The sequence below is a fragment of the Pinus tabuliformis genome, chromosome J, assembly GCF_031772625.1.
Source record: "Pinus tabuliformis cultivar Carrire ecotype Pingquan chromosome J, CPIR1, whole genome shotgun sequence".
Lineage (NCBI taxonomy): Eukaryota > Viridiplantae > Streptophyta > Pinopsida > Pinales > Pinaceae > Pinus > Pinus tabuliformis.
In genome coordinates, this window is record NC_142295.1 from 1,032,873,165 (window position 1) to 1,032,894,244 (window position 21,080).

Here is a 21,080-nt window from a genome sequence, read left to right on the forward strand (position 1 = left end):
CCTAGTGATTGCAAATGTCACTTGTGTCAATGAATCTTTCACTGTAGAGGGAGAGGGTGGGAGTGAGTCCCAAGTTGATTGGGAGGAAGCCCCAACTCGGTTAGGAACACACAACACAATAGGATGTGCACAACTTCCAGAAGAACAATCCACATAGATGCGACAGTCACAACACACAAGGAAAGATAACACGTACAACACTCAGCAGATGAGTTCGCGCAAGTGCAACGGTTGCTATAACAAGTTTTATGTGAAAGATCTGTCTGATGTCTGGGGAGGTAGCCACCACGGGCAAGACAACGTTAACAACATATACAACACGTTTGCATTAATATATTATGTATTACAACAAGTGTATGAGTTCAAGTGTTAAACACAGGTTAAAGCAACATGCATTACAAGTGTTCAAGATTAGTCTTACAACAGTTACAATACATGTGTGAAAGTCTGATGGCCTGTTAGCATACTTCTGAATTAAGCAAAAGTTCCAAGACACATCATTACACCATACATCACTAACCCCATGGGTGGGGCGTTAGAGCCACTACTTACTCCTCAAATAAAATATTACAGACTGTCAAGGCTATGTGGGAGGATCTGAGGTGAAAAGTCTTTCATGTACAAATGGGGGGGTATGTATAGCCAAGGGTGAACTGGCCCTTGTGGTTGTTCGAATACCCTCATGACTATTTGACTTCCATGAGTTTTAAACTTTACATGACTCTTCATACAACAAGTGGGTCTCTTGGACTTCCACATTACATTAAATTGATTGACAGTATGGCCCACAGTGGAGATGTGGACGACATGACCTGACATGGCAGTGCTGGTACATTTGTGTTGCTGTTGGTGTGCATGTCGAGTTGTAGTGCTGCTAGGTGATTGATGTCCTCATGGTATGTCCAGCTTCACCTCCGCATGGAAAAGTGTGTCGATACTTCGATGGTTGTTGGTTCGCTGGATGTTGTATTCACACACTGTTCCTTGCTTGTATGTTGGTAAGCTTGACAAGTTCGTCCATTCGCGAAAGGTGCATGCCAGTGTGTCCGTCTGTCCATGAGCACATATTGCATGTTTGTTCGTCTGTCTGTCCGCGAACACATCTTTGCATGATAATCCGTTCGTGAGCATATCTCTTTGCATGCATCATCTATTCCTCTGTTGGTGAACTTGTCCTTCTGCATGTGCTCCCTTCATTCATCCCATCCATCATCACACCATGTTTGTTTGTGTACCTACACTTGCAGTCACTCATGACGAGACGACATCAAATCCAAAAACCTCCTAGTCTGCCATGATACATGATCATTTCCGATGTAGGTGACATGGAGGCTCTGACATTGTTGATGAAAACTGCACAAGAGTCACTGGGTGATGGAGATGGGCAATCCGGATTGAAAATGAGTGTCCACAGGGTTTGGCTCAACTGGAGGACAAAACTGCGTAGTTTTTGGGAGGAATAGTCTGGGATGCAGGAAGGTTGGGCAAGCAAAATCTGTGCAGTTTCCGGAACGAGCGGGCAATGGGAGATTGGCAGCCAAAACTATGCAATTCCTGTAGGGAACTAGCAGCAAAAATTGCACAATTCCTGGAGGGAAATGCCAGTATGTTGTTGGGTCACTGGCAGAAAAAATTCGCAATTCTTGAGGGGAACTGAAAGTCAGCTGCTGGATATTGGCAGCAAAAACTACACAATTCCTAGAGGGAACTGACAGTCAGCTGCTTGGGGGAAAAACTGCGTTGATGCTGGGAGGCTATCTTGCTAATCACCTCTGCAGAGTTTTTGACCTGACCGAACTGTTGGGCAACAAAGGGCTTGCTCATGAAAACTGCACAATTTTCTTGGTAAGCGGCCAGTCAACTATTGGGAGGTCTGGCTGGAAAAACTGCACAATTTTCTTAGGGAGACAGGGACGGGCACTGGATGTCTTTCCGGCCTGTTTGCGCAATTTTCCCAGTCAGTGAAGCGGGCAAGTTTTGCAGCCTTTGTGCAATTTTTTAGGGGAGTGAGTCCCAGGGTAGCTATCGGGTCAAACTCTCTGATTGACCAACATGAAGGCTGAACGATTTGCTTGCGAGGAGTGCAGCTTGAAATGACTTGCTTGGTGCTTCTACGTTGTTTTGGGTGACATTTGATCAAGTTGATGGTGGGTTGATGGTCTGGCTGTCAAAGGGGAGTCCGGTCGTCAAACCTTCAACGAAATGACTAAGTGTGTGAACGAGTGAAAGATGCATATGTAATCCTGCAAACACACACTTACATGACTCAATGACGAGACAACTCAAACCATCCAAACATACATGCTCAACATGATTGACTGACGGTGTGAGTGACAAGCGCGACATTTGTGATTGATCGTTGGTTGACTGTGACAACACTTGCACGACAGTGTATGTGACTCCATGTGTGAGTGTGATAGATGTTTTCATAGAGAACAAAACATGTACACACGAAGCGAAGACTTTCAGCATGACCATAACATGGTCTTAAGCATGACTTTGACATCAACATGCAAAAACTTGGGTGAAATGAACAAGCAAGGTGGGTGCGAAGACTCACACGAGCTCATGAAGTGAACCCAAGTGTGTGCAGTTATCAAGTGAAACTCTCAAGGGAGGCTCTGAAATTGGGTGCAGGCCAAAATTTTGGTGGGTGGTTGTAGCCACTACAACACAATTCCAACTTCCTATGGTCACTTCTATTATAGAATAGGTCCGTCAATGCTTTCCACATAGCATACGAAGTTTCCTTCCCATGGAAACTCAAGACAATGTGGTCTCCAACTTCCTCAAGGATTATCCGCCTCGCCTTCACCACACACTTCTTCCATTCAGCCAAATTCTGTGCAATTGATGTTGCTGGATTAGGAATGCCTTGCTCAATGAATTCCTTGAAGCCATTATCCTCCAGCACAACCTCCATCCAGTCCTTCGAGGCTATATAATTCGAGTTGCCTTCCAAGGCATACTCGTGCCCAAAAAAATTTTTAAGAACCACCCTAAATTTATATGTATAATAAATGGGCGAATCCCCATGATACATAGGAAAAATGGGAGGTGATTTTATCACTAATATATATATATATATATATATATATTGGCAAATTTCTCACTAGAGTATATTATCTTGTAAAGTCATGGCGAATCTTTCACTGAATTATAAAATCTTGTAAGATCTTGGAAAATCTTTCACTGAATAATAAAACATTGTGAAGTCTTGGCGAATGTTTTGTTAAAGTATGAAACCATACATGATAATAATAAAACATATTCATTAAACTGTAATATACTAACATACATGTTTGGAAAAAAGAAACATAATTTTCACTTCCTACAAACAATGTTGCAAGTTTTAGTGGCCATGTTTGTCATGGTAGGAGAGATTAATGTTTTCTCTATCACTTTTGTCAAGCTACCACTTTTTCCAAGCTATCAAATTTCTTTCTTATTCCATAGACTCGAACTGCGAGATAAAAAAAAAAAAAAAAAAACACTTCAAGTTTGTTTACCCCAACACGCCAACAAGTAGCAAGCCCCGACTATATAATATAATGAAGTAGTAGGTATCCCAAAGGCCTAAAGGGGATCTAATGGAAAGAAGTGACAATTGTCCGAAACCTTCCAATCAATATATAAATATATAAATGTAGATTTATTATTATTTTAATTGGAAATATTCAATTAAATAATAAAATTTAATTACGTCTCTCCCAATCCAAATTTTTTATTAGCATAATTCACTACCTTCATACCATTTTTAATAGTGTTGTAACATGTGGATTAATTTTCTTTTTGGTGCACAACCTCCACCTTTTAGGACAATATGGTGCAGTGACCCAACCCCTACAGATCATTACGACAAACTAACAATAGCAGAGAAGATGAAAGGTTGTACAAACCAGTGTATTTTTCAAACAACTAATCCAAGTTCAGTACCTTAACTTTTTCATGAAGATATCATATTGAGAATGTTTGAAAAATGGTGGGAAATCTAGGCAGTGACTATCTCTCTTCTACAAGGGTGATGCGGAAAGAGTTAAGATTTCATTGTTTTGAATTTTTTTTTGTTAAATCAAAAAAACCAATATTAATGGAGATATCAGTATTTTTTACTAAATTTTGTGAAGTCATTAAATGTATAGCTTTAACCATTCACCTTAAGTTTCTTTTTACAATATAATTTCCTATGTCTATTTAATATCTTCATTATCATAAAAACCAACCTATATCCATCTTAACTCCACATCTACCACTCTTAGAGGGATGAAATCTATTTATCCCTCCCAGCACTTGGTAGACTCGCAATTAAGATGGATCTAAGCTGATAGAATTTCCCCTTTAAATAGTCTATGCTCACATGAATACCATGGTATTACCATGGGGTCAATACCATGGGTTATCAGAAACCTGGAGCTTAAAAACCACTGTTAGTAATTTATAAAAATTAATAATTGATTTTTATTTTATTTTTTTATTTTAACCAAGTTAAAGTGTTTAAGTGACATTAAATTACAAGATCCATTTTTACTCTTGATCTACCAAGCTTTGAGAGGGATCAAATATTTTTTCACTCTATGTTAGTTTTCATATTACGATATTTGATCCAGAGTAAAGATGGATCTATGCTAGTTTAATTCACCCCTTTAAATAGGTTGCATTCCATGTCAATACCATGTGCCATATTTATTTTTATTAATACTAATATTAGGGTTAATAATGTTTTTTTGCATGGTATTAATAATAATTTGGCCCATCGGCTTCACCTAAATATAACACTTTTTTTGAGTGTTTGTAAATATAAGGTGGCTTATGGAGTAAATACAAAAAATGTTTTATTTATTTACCATACCTCTCGTTTATTTATATTTTTATTAATTTACCATACATTTTTTATAAATATGGTATTTGGCCCATAGGATTCAATTAAATAAAACCTCTTTTTTTAGCCTTCTTAAATAGAAAGAGGGTTATGGACTAAATATAAAAAGAGGTTTTATTTATTTACCATACCTCCACTTTATTTATATTTTTATTTATTTACACACTTGCATGTTCATAAATATAACGTGACATATGGAGTAAATATAAAAAAAATGTTTTATTTATTTATCATACCTCTCATTTATTTATATTTTTATTAATTTATCATACCTCTTTTATAAATATGGTATTTGGCACATAGAATTCACTTAAATGAAACCTTGTTTTTTAGCCTTCTTAAATAGAAAGAAGGTTATGGACTAAATATACAAAGAGCTTTTATTTATTTACCATACCTCCACTGTATTTATATTTTTATTTATAACTATCATAAATACATTTTCTTGAAAATGAGGGTGAATGGAAGATTGTAACTCCTAATTTCAAGGGCTAAATTCATTGTTTTTACCCTCTCTCTTAAAATAAGATGGGCTAACCTCCATACCTAATTTTTTTATAAAATAAATTTGAGGCGATTTGTAACAATGTACTATGATACAAAATATTCGCCCAATAAAAATATAAAACCCCTTAATTTAGCCCAAGGGCGAAAATTCGCCCCTAAAATTTTCCATGCTGGTGCCTCAAACAGTAGAAAGTTATTTGTCGATCCTGAAGTATGTATTGCAAATTCAAATTTCACTTGTAATCCCAAAACTCAAAACTTCAAAATCTCATCTAGTGTATTGTCTTCAGCTATGATACTATGTATATTTTCATGTAGATTCACAACTCATGTAATGTACTAAAACACAAAACAAGAATCTACTCTACTCTTTAAACAACGGAAAACAATGATCGATAAAAACGATAATCAACTAGAGGAAGATAATCAAAGACACATAACACAATGGTTTCTCTGGGAAAAACCACTGCTGAAAACCCTGACTATCTATTGCATTAATAAAAAATATGAGTGATAATACAAATCTTGTTCTCACAAGAACAACTCATGCACAAGTATGATTAACTCTCTGCCTCACAAGCCCGCACTGACCAACACTTAGCCAATTATCGCTGCCAGCTGAACCCCTATTTCCTAGTGCAATTCCCAAGAGGAATAGCCCATATTTAATTTGGAATACCTTCTTCCATAATTGCACAATACAAATCTAGGTCCTTTTTTTATTGCATGCATGATATGTATAACTCAGATCATTCTACCATTGATAGTACATTGTCCGTGCACTAGTCTCAACTAGGTTTTTCTCTGAACTGACATGCATGAGTTTTTCATGAGGGAATCTTCAGTTAGTTGGAGTAGCACTGAGGATGCACCAGTGCACCAACTCATTACTAATCCTCTACTAGTTCCACAAACAATTAGAACTAGTTTAACTGTCTATAACTCAACCAAATTGAATTATCTAATTACAACTCAAATAACACCCTGGACCCCTAAAATCTAAGAAGAACATATGCATGACTACAAAAAGACTTCCAACTCGAAATTCCTAAGCTAATTAAGTTAATTAAACTTAATTAATTATTTACAAGTTGCTATGATAATAAAATTTGATTTTAATTCACAGTTTAATTCAAAGACAAATTAAACTATAATTTCTTGTTGCCATTTCTCAACATGAGCCCCTTCTACTAATTATTTGAAAAAAGATTTCTTTTTTTAATTTGAATTCTTCTTGTCTTTGAATTTTCCTTCCCTTGATTATTCTATTGATCTAAGATTCAAAAATTTGAGCTCTAATTTCACCTTCCTTTTCCTAAGCCTTGTCTTGTTTTGGAGATCAACCTCGATTTCTAATCTAGTCCCTCGTATTATCATTCAAAATATTCAAACTTTTGATTTTATTTGATGATTTTTTTGTTTACCTTCTCCTTGAGCTTTGGGTCAAACCTTGGAACACAAGATTCTTTAACCAACCCAAATCTTCAAAATTCAGACCTCCCATCACCAAAGTTCCTAAGATTTAGTGATTGGGAACGATCTTCAAAATAGGGCCTTCCCTTATTAAAGCATAGTGAGAAGGTATCCCAATTTTATAATCAATCCTAATCTTCAAATCAAACTCCCTTTGTGCCAAATTTTGTTCACTTATTTTATTTTACTTGAATCCTCCATGCAACCTTCAAATTCTTGCTCCTAAACAAGAAGTTTTTCTTTCGAAAATATTTGGAGTTTGATTGTAATAGGCCAAATTTTCAAAATCAAGCCTCCTTTCCTTCTAATGTTGGTACTGTGTCAAGATTCATAATAAGTCCAAACCTTCAAATCAATTCTTCCCCATGTAAATTCCTATTATGGTTTCGTGATTGAACCAATGGCTAGATTGATCCCTCCATGTCTAAACAATAGTGAGAATGGGCCCCAATTTTTCAATCTACCGTAATTCTCGTATTTCCCTGTTTTCTTCCAAATTCTTCAGGAATGTTGACTTTTAAAAGTTTGAATTTGATTTTTTAACATAAATATGACTTCAATGTGCATTATGTGTTTTTAAAGAAAACCTTGTCTTCGTTCAATTGGAGGGCACCATAACTCAAACCACCACCTTTCAAACTCACAAATAAATGTGAACTTTCCCTTTGGGTATTTGAACTAAAACTTCGAAATCAAATGTAAATCTCATTGTTTGAATAGTGTAAGTTTCAAAGTGATTGTTGGTTTCCCCTCATAATGTTTGAAAGTACAAAAAATCAAGAATGTTATAGCTTAAAAATGGCCACCTATCCATTAGCTTCACTAAGCATGTATTCAATTTTAAAATGATCTCGTTTAATTAGCAAGTTTTGTTTTCCAAATGATCTAATTAATGCATTCTTTTGTTTTATCTTGTGGTGATATCCATATGCATTCAATTTTTCCTTAGTTTGAATATAGTTAGCGATCGCATGCATCCTTATATATTCCATCTTCCCTCCCTCGAAAAGGGTTCATATTTAAGTGAGTCACTTGCATGAGCTCTTAGTTCCTCTATTTTTCCTTTTGAATTTATTTTGAGAAACCCTAAGTTTGAACTATAAATCTCAACTAAAATTCAAAAGCTCTACATTTGGTGCGACAACGTGCACCTTAATTCAAGGTCAACATCATCGTCCTTAAAACTAGTTTTCATTTTGAATTGTTAAAATGAAGTTATTAATTCCTCTAATTTGATTTTTCTGAGCTTAACCCCACACACCTTATTTATGTGTTGTGCGAACATGCAATGATGTATGTATGGATTCCAAAGCATATGATAGCAGGAAGAAAGGCATGCAAAAGATCCCAGTGGGCCAACCAAAGGATCTAATTGAGATCATAGATAAATGTTATTGAGGAAACAAAACCAACATATATGAAAACCCCCACAATAGCAAAATCATCAATTAAAAGAGAGGAAAAATATTTCAATGCCAAGTAGTTAATTGAGGCAACCAAAGTTGCAAAAGATGTTAAATTGTTTGTTTATGCAAACGCATACACGACTTGAGTTGATCAAGCCCACACATACAATGAACTATTCCATTTGATCAAAGATGGGAAAGGGCTCAAAGATTATGAGAACTTGGATGAAAGAAAAGAGGAAGAATTCACAATAGCACAAAATTTGAAAAAATCCTTCATACAAAATGCGGCAACCAAAATCTCTAGTAATGTCCCATGCAAAAGTGATCAAATATCTAACACAACATATAGAGAGTAGCACTAACATAATTATGCATGACCAAGGGAAGTGTGTTATGCCTTCACATCGACAAAATTTAAAAGCTAACTATAATATGTCAAAGGTAGAAATCTACTTCACCGAGTGGTTGAAAGTATTTACTCATGACCATAATTGTTATGACATCCTTATTAATTGAAATGAAGAAGGGAGGACTTTCAAAGCTTTAAGCAAGCAACGTTTCCCCACCATACACCTTGAGTCAAGAAACATATGGGTAGCCCAATTGGCATGCAAGATGTATGGAGAATAAGATGAATCTCATGTGAAAATAGGTTGAGTGCCAATGTTGTATGAGATAACTAAAGGAGGCAAAGTTCTCCATTGATTTGTTATCCTCTCCAAAATACTAGTAGAAGTTAAACAAAGGCTCAATTAGATGTATTCTCAAGGAGTACCCCAAGGTTTTAGATGTCTTCTTACCTATTGGATGTGGTTTGTGCTTCCAACACATTCACAAGGATAGGTTTGCCTTGGTCCAAAAAGTAGCCCCCAGTTTATGTCTATTTCAAAGACTTACAAAAGAGCAAGTATAAATTTCAATTTGCTTTTATCTATAATTACTCCCTAGCACCATTGGATGAGCTTATCTTATAGACCTTGGCCAAGGATATCTCCAAGAGCTATAGAAGTATTGAAAGACATCCTAAAATTAGTACAAGGATGAATACTCCACCATATTAAGATCTATAGTTTTACATAAACACCTCATATGCTTCCATAGTATGTGCCAAATAAGTCAATCATTCAAGAAACTGGATACCAAACTACTCTACATGGTTTTAATACATGCCTAATCAAACATCAAAATAAGTTGTAGCCAACGTATCCACTATATAGAGGCATGTATGGACTAATATATTCCACTTGGGCTAGTATGGAAGAAATTTTTTTTCAGGAATGTCATTTCAAACTAGAAAAAAACTCAAATGCATGATCCCCTTGGGATTATTGAAAAATATAAAGTTGAAATGACAATCTACTTCCCCTACCAAGATGAAGAAAATGAAGTTGGAAAACCTTGTAGAATAGCATTAATGTATGAAGAGGTTTTAAATAAGCTATAAGTTATTTCAAAGAGAACAAATAACAAGATAAGTCAAAAGGACTATTGTTAAAAGATAAGTCTTTTAAAAGTAAAGAAAAGAACAGGGCAAAAGGAATCTGGGTAGCATTAGAAACCAAAGAAAAGAATAAGTGAAGAGAAAAATGCCAAATGAGAGGAATTGGCAAAGAAAAAAGAGGTTGATGCTAAAGCCAATGTTGAATTATCAACAAAGAGACAAAAGATGAAAGGAAAGCAAAAGAAGTTGCAAATTCCAAAAAAAAAAAAGTGGAAAGAATAAATCCAAAACTAATGCAAAGACTCACAAATTGAAGACTAAGACTATATTAAGTATAGATTGAGAAATGTTAAATATTTTTTCTATTATTTATTAAAAATATAAAAAATTTAAATCATTTTAAATATATGTTATTAATTAAATTCCATTTAAATTAATTAGAAAAATAATTATTATCTTCTACTTTCAAATAATAAATACTATCTCAACTAGTCTCATAAAACACCGATAAAAAATACATCACCTTTCTAAATTGATTATTATCTTCCACTTTCAAATAATGCATGCTATGTTAAATAATACCATGAACAACCACCACAAGTGGAAACCATAATGAAATTTATATCACCATTCAATATAATTAAACATAGAAAAACAAATCACTGGTTTTCATTCGATATAATTAAACATTTAAAAAAAAAAAAGGACAAATCACTGGTTTTCATAAGTTGGAAATGGAAAAACTTATTACATCATTATGAAAAAAAAAAAATTGATTATTATCTTCCACTTATGCTATAGACTAAGTAATCCCATGAACCATGACTGGAGACCATAATGAAAATTACATCATCATTCTCATTCGATATAATTAAACAGAGAAAAACAAATCACTGAATAATGAAAATTACTTCACTATTCCCATTCTATATAATTAAAGGAGAAAAACAAATCACGGTTTTCATAACTGGAAGTGGAAACACTTGTTGAATTTACTAGCTACAAATTTATCTCAGCAGCCTTTGGGTTGGGACGGCGTGTTTAGTACTCGCTCATCCCACCTCAGCTTAGAACTTGAGGCATGATGATTCACTAATTATATAAATTAGTATGCTCTTCAGATTCACAGAATCTGAAGCCTGCGAGTGTTCCAAAGACACCAATGTTTTTACAGTATGCTCTTCAAATTCACACGATCTGATGCCTGCAAGTATTCCAAAGATACTGGGTAGCTCCTGCAAATTATTGCACTCTAATAGGTGGATATGTTGGAGGGTTGTCAAGTTACCAAATGGATCTGGTAGCCTTTCCAAACCCCGCACTAAGACCAAGGCAGCAGCTGGATGGGTTGGAGCCCGGAGTTCCATCAAGTTGCTAAAAAATCTGGCCACCTTTCCAAACTCTGGCACCCAAACAATTCCATGTGTTGTTCAAATTACCGAAGGACTCTTGCAGACTCTCCAAACTTTGGCACCCAGACAGCTCCATGTGTTGGAGGTTTGTCAAGTTACTTCAAGACTCTAGCAGCCTCTAAACACACTCTTGCACACAGATGGCCCCATTTGTGGGACTTAGTCAAGTTACCATGTCCATATGTTGGAGGTTTCTCAAACCATCAAAGAACACTAGCAGCATCTCCATACTCTAGCACCCAGCCAGCTCCATAAATTGGAGGTTAGTCAAGTTACCAAAGAGTTGTGACAACTTCATGTTTTAGGAGGTTTTTCATATAACCAAAAGACAGTTTCATGTGTTGGAGGTTTGTCCAATCAAAAAAGAACTTTTGCAGACTCTTCAAACAACAATACCAAAGGACTCTGTCCACTTTTCCAAACTCTAACACCCAGGAAGTTTGATGTGTTAGAGGCTAGTCAAACTATCCAAGGATTCTGGCAGCTTCAAACTAAAGAACTTCAAAAGACTAGCATTCATACCTTTCGATGTAGATGTGTTGGAGGTCAAATTTCCCAAGGATTCTGGCAGCCTCCAAACTCAACGACTCCAAAGGACTAACACCCATGTCTTTCCATGTGTTGAAGGTTCATCCAAACACTCACAGTTAGACAGGTTAATGTGTTGGAGGTTCATCATGTCACTCCTACAGCTCGATCTGTTGGATGTTCGTCAAGTTGCCAGGAGATTCTGGCAGCCACTTCATACAGTTCAATGTGTTGGAGGTTCGTCAAGTTGCCAAGGGTTTCTGGCAACCTCTCCGAACATCTGCACCCAAACAACTCGCACCCAAACAGCTCAATGTGTTGGAGGTTCTTCAAATTACCAACCAACACTAAAGCACCATTTTAACACTAGAGATTCAATGATCTCATATTACAAAAAAATTCTGGCAAATTTTGATAAAAACCTTAGTAGACAAAAACCCATTCAAGGTGCTTCAGCTGTCCTATGGATTTGAAATCTTCCAGAAATTAACAATAATTTATAACTCCCTCAACTGCAGAGGTGCCTGCAAAACCATATGCCTAACTGTTAAAAATATAAAATATATATAAATACTCATCAAACCTTTGCCTGCAAAAGCATATGCCTAAAGTGTTAAAAATATATAAATAGGTTATACGCATCACAAGAACCTTTACATTTCTTTAGAGTCCAACTGTGAAATATCAACCAGTAATAAACAAACAAATTCCAATTCCAATTTACCTGTGATTTGCCTTGCCACAATGCTCTCGATACTTCCACATGAACGTGAAAACCCTTAACTTCTTCATTGGAATCCAGGAAGGTAGGTTAAGACAGAGACAGTCAGGCCAAGAAAGCCATGTGACTCTTAAATTCTTAATTGGAATCCAGGAAGGCAGGTAAGAGCAGGGGCATTCACGTCATGAAAGCCATACGAGATTTGGAAAGTGCACCCTTCTTGAAACGCGCTCAAACAGATGCCCTTCAGTCTCAAGTAGTTGTAACATTATGGCAGCAAATACAAATTAAAGATATTATGCATTCTGCAGTCTATTGGGAAAGCTTCACCAGTCAGTTCAAACCAGTGGCTCGACAGCATCATGTAGAGAATAGGTGTGAGGGTCTCCACATACATGCACTACTGTTCTGTCTTTCCTAAAGGTCAACAGATTTGATATGATAAAACACTGGAAAAAGAGTAGCCCAGATGAGCTCATCTGAACACCATCGTATATCAGCATGTTTTGGAGAGACACGACCATATGGACCGAGAGGCTTCGAATAGTCCCTCTTGCAATTCTTGCTGAGGAGGGAAATCGAGCCCCTCCTGCAATTCCTGCCGATCTAAAAAGGGTTTTAATCCACATGACAGATGAACACAATAGAGATGGGTAGCGAAGGGTTTTTTTCACTTCGGTATCGCTGGGGTTTGTGCTGTGAGATCAGCAGCAGAGGAGGAGGGGTAGCGCCAATCAAAGTTGGAGAAGAAGAAAAACGCCGATTTTCTATTTCACCTTCAATTTCAAAGGGGCGTTGAGATGGGAAGGTAGACGCAGGCGTTGGGTATGCAATTGTCTTTGTGATACACATAGAAATAGCTACTGAAGTTTGGTCACGGTAAACTCTGGATGTGGTCAATGCGTGGAGAGAGATAAAGCGAGGAGTCTCGAAAGCCCCAAGAAATTGTGATAAGGGCTGTGGTGTGAACAAGTTGGGAGTGCAGAGAATTTCAAGTTAAAAAAAATGGTAAAAGAGACAATGTTGTCACTTTCGTTTAGGTGCCCTCGCTTTCACTTTACTCTTCATGGGACAATACTGCAGGCATTTCATTCAAAAGAAAAGAAAAAAATGTCTGCAGCTGGAACGCGTAAATATTAAAAATGTAATGCTGTCACTTTCACTGTGCAAGAATCCCACCGGTGTCGTGCAACTTGTTACGCATCCACCCATAATGGCGACAAAATGCTCACCTTTACCGAATCACGAAACGACCAGATGCTCTGCTCGGCGCGTAAAAGCCTGCCGAACTACAGATTCACATGTGCCATCCTTTTCAATCTTCCTCTACTTTCGTGATATGAACGCCACGAGATGCACCCTACTTTTATTTTTATTATTATAATTTAATTTTTATTATTATTATTGTTATTATTTAATTTTAAGTTCAGGGTGAAGTCAAATTTTATTATTATTAAATTATTATTATTATTATTTAATTAGTGTATGAAATTTTTTGTTCACACGATAATTTTATAAATATAAAATGATGTCTATACAATTTAGAAAAAATAAATAAAAATTTTAATTTTAAAAAATTTAGGAAAATGTTTAAATTGTTTTTGGAGGGTGGAAATGGATCCACTACCATAAAAAAAACTTTTGAAATACTCAAAATCTTAAAATTTAACCAATATAACTTAAATTCTCAAAAATTTATTCAACCTTGAATTTCTATTATTTTTCAAGCTTCTTTATAAAAAAAAATGATCGCACTCTTCCCAACACTTCTCTTCAAAATTATAGTTTTGTCCTAATCTCTTCAAAATCCTTTAATAATGTCAAACGTCCACTACGATTTAAAGTTCACATCGTTCAATTAATGTGAAGAAGCAGGTCCCACATAGAGGACAGAGTTGCATCCCACTCATCCATGTTCACATGAAGTTTTACACATACTGATATTTCTTCTTTGATAATCCATAGACTGATTTTTATGATTGCATATACCATTTTCCACATATTGTTAGTGATAAATGTCTTTTATTTCTGGTTCTCAATTTATTTATTTTGATATATTGCCTAGGATATTTGTTTGTTACTTTATATTAAGTGTTAATATCTTCATACTCATATTAACTGTTAATATATAATGTATTTAATATGAAAGTAATGATTATGGGTTCAATTATATTGTAAATTATGATGTTACAAAATTATATTTTTATTTTGTTTCACCTTAGTGGTCATTATTAATTTATTAGTCAGTGTTGTCATTCTAAGTGTAAGAGAGACTTTGATCACAGTGATGTGCCCATGTCCCTTATCATGTATAACATGATCTATTTTCTCTTTCTATGTTGTTCTTTATTTTGGGTTAGTTGTGGCATGTCTTCCAAACATGTTCATCTTTCATAATCCCATGGGAAGAAGAGCTTTGGATGTTTGATGTTAATGCCACTTTATTAAAAAAAAGAAAGAGGAAGGTGTAAATTTCAAAGTGCAAAAAAAAATGAAGGCATATGACTAAGCCAAAGGCCAAAGTGAAGATTGAGCTCTACTCTGCTATGAGGTCATTGGCCCAAGTCCTATGCAATGAAATGCATAGCTAAAGAGGACTAAGTTGAATTATCACATACTCTTATGCAATGAAATGTATATACAAGAAAAGGGGGCTTCATGAAACGAAATAAAAGAATACAAAAGAAAAGGCAAGAAAAGGGTAGTGTGACACAACACCTAGGAAAGGGTCACTCAATGCATGAGTGCTCCCTCCACAAACGCATTGATGTAGATGAATATCTTATATAACCTTGCATGTTAAAGACACCATTCGTGAAGTAAATCCCAAACCATATCACATGTCATTACACTTGCTCCTTGATGGGTTTCTTAAGAAATATTCCTCTTCTTGGGTACTGACACACCTAATAGGGGTTAGTGATGATCATCTTATACCTAAACGTGGCAAATTGCATAAATTCGTAAGCTAGTGTGACGTTTGAAGATGATACCTAATGCATTTGGACATTATTCATTTTCTATGTTTCATTGACTTGTGTACATGCTCTATATGGTCACACTTAGACACTTGGAGCTCCTCCTTAGATGATGAATCATGCATAGATGTGATGAGGATATAAACCTTTAGTCCTTTCGAGGATGTTGATGAGTCTACTCCCAAACTTTATTGAGAACATTCCAAACTATTAGAGGACATTAGACCCTATGATGATTTGGCATCCATGTTGAGACAACCTAGCTTCCATTAGAGATGACATGGCACCCCTATGATGAGATGTTTCACTTCCTATGGTGATTGGACACCTTTTGATGAGATGCCACACCTTTTAGGCCATGATATGATGCTTGATGATGAAACATTGTAATCCTTAACGGCAATGTTTTACTGTTGGAGCCCCTTTACTTGATCTTAAAGTGATTCATCCGCTTATTAACGTCATTTATGCCACGCATGTGGAGTCTAGCCTGTATTTATGATGAATAGTTTGATGTTTGAACATCCTTCCTTCATGTATGAGGCATTGTTTGGGGTCTTAGTGACTTATCCACTCTCATATCATGAATATTTTATGTGATGTTGCCTAAGCTTTGGGGCCTTTAAGAGATAAATGCAGTATTTTATGTTTTTATAACTTCTATTGGATGAGGAGGGTGCTTGGTCTCTCATAAATATAAAAGAAACAATCATCACTTGTAAGTCATTGCTACTTATGGAGAATCATTACTACCTGTCTACTATTATTATTTCCAAAATGGTTATGGATGTTGGGTATGTGTTATATTCTTTGCATGACTAGCCCCAAGCACTGTTACACAGTGGGGTTGCAAAGGGGGCAACAACCCCCCCCCCCCCCCGACAAAAAAAAATATGGGTGGATCCACGCAGTGGGGCAAACCCACCCATGGTTTTGTGCATAGTTGTACTCCTGATGGTTTTTCCCATTGTATTTTGTAGATCCAGTCAAGGGAACTACAGTTATGTTCTAATCAAAGGTTGATGGATTGGGATTTATGAATGTTCTAGCATGTATATAATGCATTGTAACATTGAAAGGAATATAACGGAAAATCAATATGGTTTTCGCGTTTTTAGGTTCCAAGAGAAAATATTTGTTTATATTTTATGTTCACGCCATTGCATATTTTCTATTTTTTAAGAACTCGTTCGCACGTAAATTTTGTAAAGGGTTAAAACCTTCAATGAATGGCTAGTTAGAGATATTTCTTTATGATCATGGTTTGTGGATGGCTTTATCTCTTCATGGATGCTCATTGTTAAGGTTCTGATGGATGTAAGATTTATTAAGTTGTATCAATTGGTATCACTTTATCTTATGGTTTTGTTATGAGGGTATGTAAGTGTAATTGCATTTCTCTAATGGTGTTGACACATTTTATTGGATTCTACTTGAACACACCCTTATTTTCAAAAAAATTGGAAGGTTACAAGTGGAGTACCTTCTCTTGAACCATCTTGAAGTCTTTAGTAAAGTACTAAGTGAATTTTTAAAGGTTTGTAGAAGACAACCCCATATATCATGCTAGATCTACTCACCTGTATTCAAGAGAGTCCTTAATTGACCCCATATGCCCCCACAAAAAATAATAGGCACCAGTCTTCTCCCTTTTAGTCAACCATATTTTACACAATCAAATTTTATTTTATGTTTTAAGGTAAATTTAGGATTTTGTTTATTTTACATCTAATTTTCCACCATCAAAAAACCCTCGATGTCTAGGGTTTTCATGCATATTTTTGACTTAAAATCTAGGATTTTCTTCATATTCTTGCTCTAAAATCCTAGTATTTTTGGGCATATTTGACTTAAAATCATTTATTGCACAAAATTCACTTTGTTAATTTATATTGCTATATAATTAGGGCTAGACATATTGTTTTGGTTATTGTTATATGCCATGTAATTTCAATATTTTAAAAGTTAATCTAATCATAGACTTATTCACTATTTTAGCACTATTTTCTACTACTTTATAATTCATTTTGAGTGTTAACTTGTATTGATGTTGTAACTTGTTTATTGTTGTAATTTCCTACCTTTTATTTAAGTTGTACAACAACCATTGGTAATTTTCATATTTGAGTGGTTTTGGGATTGTTTTGTATGCAAGTGTTGCTTGGTAAACCCTTTAAATCAATCTTAGAACATTTTAAACCAAATATGGAATTTATTTTGAGTAACCACCTTATCCTTGACTTAATTGATACATCTATTTGGTGTTAAATTGGGTAGATACTTAGGAGGCTTTATACTTGATTATGTCTTGCCCTATGACTCTTAAGTCCCCCTAGGGAATCCTCCCTTATATTGGACTTATTCTTCACTAAAACAAGAGAAGTTGCTATTAAGGTGATAGTGGTAACACTTCCAATGTTCCACTAAGTATTAGCACCTTCTAAAGGCTTTGCATTGAGGTGTTAAATTTTGTGAAAACATGATAGAAAGGGCACGAATAGAGTCTTGTTTTCGATTCTTCAAACCAAAAATATGTTTTAGTGCTTCAACATAAAGGCAATCATTTGCCTTTTTAGCGTTTGTGAACTTAAATTCGACTTGAAATTTCCATGCATCTAACTTAAAGGACATCAACATGGTGGCCTTCCTACAAGTTATTTTGAGCAAACCTTCACATGTTGATAAATGTCCCGTACATCTCCATCCCCAACAATGACTCAACAACAAACACAACACTCCATAACACCCACGGTGCCAAGCTTGCACTATGAAAACACCAAAACAAGAGTCCATAAAGTTGTATTCTTGCAAGCTTCCACTAGAGAAAGAATGAGGAAACAACCTAATAAAACTCTATATTGAAATAAAGAGGAGATATAAATGAGAATTTCTGAATTAAATGCTTTGAAAGTGCATAAGTAAAAGGTTAGATCATGAAAATTAGTGTTATTCAATACAAGAAATAAAAGGAGATTGTAACCTTGGCTCACCATAATTGTTATGCTTCAAATGGCATGATGTTGTTACATTGTGCCAAGTCCCCAAGGGGAATAACTGCAAAGAGACACATTGTGAATGAAACCCATTAAGCTCTTTGTGATTGAGAGTATAGGTGCTCGTTCTTAAGGAGGAGGGCACTATGCCTCGAGAAATGCCCTTTTCCAAATAAGATTCATAATCATCACAAACTAGGGTTATGATTGTATTTTTCTAATCCTTTGACCATAAAAGAAATGATGTTTATAATTAAGAGTGTAGGCGTTAGTTCTTAAGGAGGATGGCATTGTGCCTTGAATCAAGCCCCTTTTCTAAACAAGATTTATAACCATCATGGGATCATAGGTTATGATTATAAATTTAAGATATTTTGACCATATACCTAGTGTTCCTTTAAATTTGAATGTTCCTTTGTTTTCCATTTATGTGCCTTGGGATGATCCAAAATGGATCCTCTAAATAATCTCTCTTTTAAACCTTGTAACAAAAAAATTTAATTTTGTAAAATTGAGTGAATGTCCCAAAACACATTTTCACTTGGAAGATGAAGTGAGCCATTATGATGGTTAGCCTTCCATGAAAAATGATTAAATATGAAGGTTGTGGAGAAGAAGGGAATTCAATGGAAAAAGAGAGTTGGAGAGGAAATGAGGAAGCAAAGCATGATCCACTCAGAATATATATAAAAAAAAAAAAAAAAAAAAAAAAAAAAAAAAAACCTTGTTTTAAGATCAAATGTTGTCTCTAAGAAAGAATAAAATCCCCATAGAATGTTGATTTTCCCATTTGGGTTTCTAGGGTGAAATAATTGCCTTATGGGTTGATTTCATTATTATGTGGTTGAGTATCTACTTTGTGAAAGAAAAAATAGTTTGTTCCTAGAATTCATAATATACAATTTATAATAAATATGGAGAGGGTGATAGGACTAAAGGTGATAATATGGAGAAAAAAAAAGCACTAATATTATTGAGGATGAAAGGATAAATACATTTATCCATGACACTTGCATAGCTATAGACGAGAACATGCCCATGAATGAGACAGTAGATATTCATGATGTAAGGCACAAAAATTGCTATACAAAGACTCAAAGACAAGTCTTCTCTGTGCTATGTTGTTATTGGTCTACTTGAAGGTTATGAACAATATTTCAAGTATGATACAAATCGTGAGCTTTGTTTCCTTGACTTTCAGCCTTGTTATTAAGTTTTAGCATTGCGTCGAGGATCAAAACATGCATATTCCTCATATGGAATATAAAGATAATTCTAATATATATATATATATATATATATATATATATATATATATATATATATATATATTCTCCTGCAATCATCAAATAATTTACCTTGCACACAAGGAGAATTGTGTGTCGATCCAAAAGATATAAGAATGGAGTACTACACCATTAATTCATGTACTAATGATCAATTCATAGATTATGGACAACACACAATAAAGTTTGAATGCCATGAATATGAAATTACTAGATATTAAACTAAGTCAAGTAACTAGTAAGGTGTCATGTAAGTCTTTGCATCAAACATGGTATAATTTATGGATTATCATGCACAAAAGAGAAGTAAATATGGTGTTATGTGAATGCATGGATCCGGTTTTGCATTTGAGGGAATTAAGGAAATTGCCAGTGCTCCTATATAATTTCAGTGTGGCTTAAGGAACTCATGCACTTTATCTGATCTTTTTTTGTGTAAATAAGCTTTTGTATTAACAAGTAAAACATATAGTACAAAACTTCTGCCGAGGCAGATTGCTGGTTGCATGGCAAGCCTTACTCAGTAGCAACAGATTGAAAAAGGAAGAGAGAGCTATAGAAGACATAGAGAGAACTAGAGCTGCCTAGAATAACACCACGCAGGGTGACTTGGTCCCAAAAAAACTGATTATCACATATCTGAAAAACACAGTAACAGAAAATATAGCAGAGTCCCACAAAGGGACAGGGAAGACTAATCATGGTTGTTGGGAGGGGTTGCATGCGCCTCTCTGTGCCTGGGGGCCTGGGCCTGGTGGATGCACGACGGACCTCCCTTCGGCGAATCAGCGGGCTTGCTATCCTTCTCAATGGATTTCTGGAGGAGCTTGATCAGAACAGAGAGCTTTTTACTAATAGAATCCATCTCCTGATGCAGAGCGCAGAGTTTAAATTCGCTGCTTTCGACCACAGCTCTGTGTTCCTTTGTCATCGTGGCTGCAAACTGCTGGAGGGTGCGAAGTTGCTCCGCCTGTTCCCCCTGAACGTCCATTGCCTTTGCCAAAATGGTCTTTATACGCCATGATTCGGCCTGAGTGCGGACAAATTGGGTTGCTCTAGTGCTGGGCGTACCAGGGTCATGCAACCAGTCGACTTCCTGGCTGAGCTGGTGATCCGAGAGCTTGGCTTCCTCTTCCTGAGCAGAGGCCTCCAAGTCTATAATTTTCCTCTTATTCCTCTGAGATGTTCTCCGCTCAAACAATTCTCGGGCCGTCTGCAGATCTCTGTTTGCCGACTGATTTCGGCTGCTATTGCCCGCCATGAGAAACCTTTCGTGACTGATTCTCTCCTGGATGCAAATGCAAAAATGGAGACTCTGCCTTCTGAGCACATGAAACATGATGCTCCAATGGAGAGCAGGAGCAAATATATAGAAATTGGCGGGGAGGTTTCGGGCTGGGGAGTGGATCGCGGTGTGATCCTTGCCTGTCCGATCACCATAAATGTTATTGTG

General features: G+C 35.8%; 1 long non-coding RNA gene across 1 annotated transcript; it reads right to left on the reverse strand.

Annotated features, from left to right (window-relative positions):
- Positions 1-10,931: 10,931 nt before the first annotated feature.
- LOC149230386 (uncharacterized) lies at positions 10,932-13,449 on the reverse strand. Its single transcript, XR_016248006.1, has 2 exons — positions 12,374-13,449; positions 10,932-12,173 (listed from the first exon to the last, which is right to left on the reverse strand). It is a non-coding gene; the product is annotated as an uncharacterized LOC149230386 (long non-coding RNA).
- Positions 13,450-21,080: the final 7,631 nt, after the last annotated feature.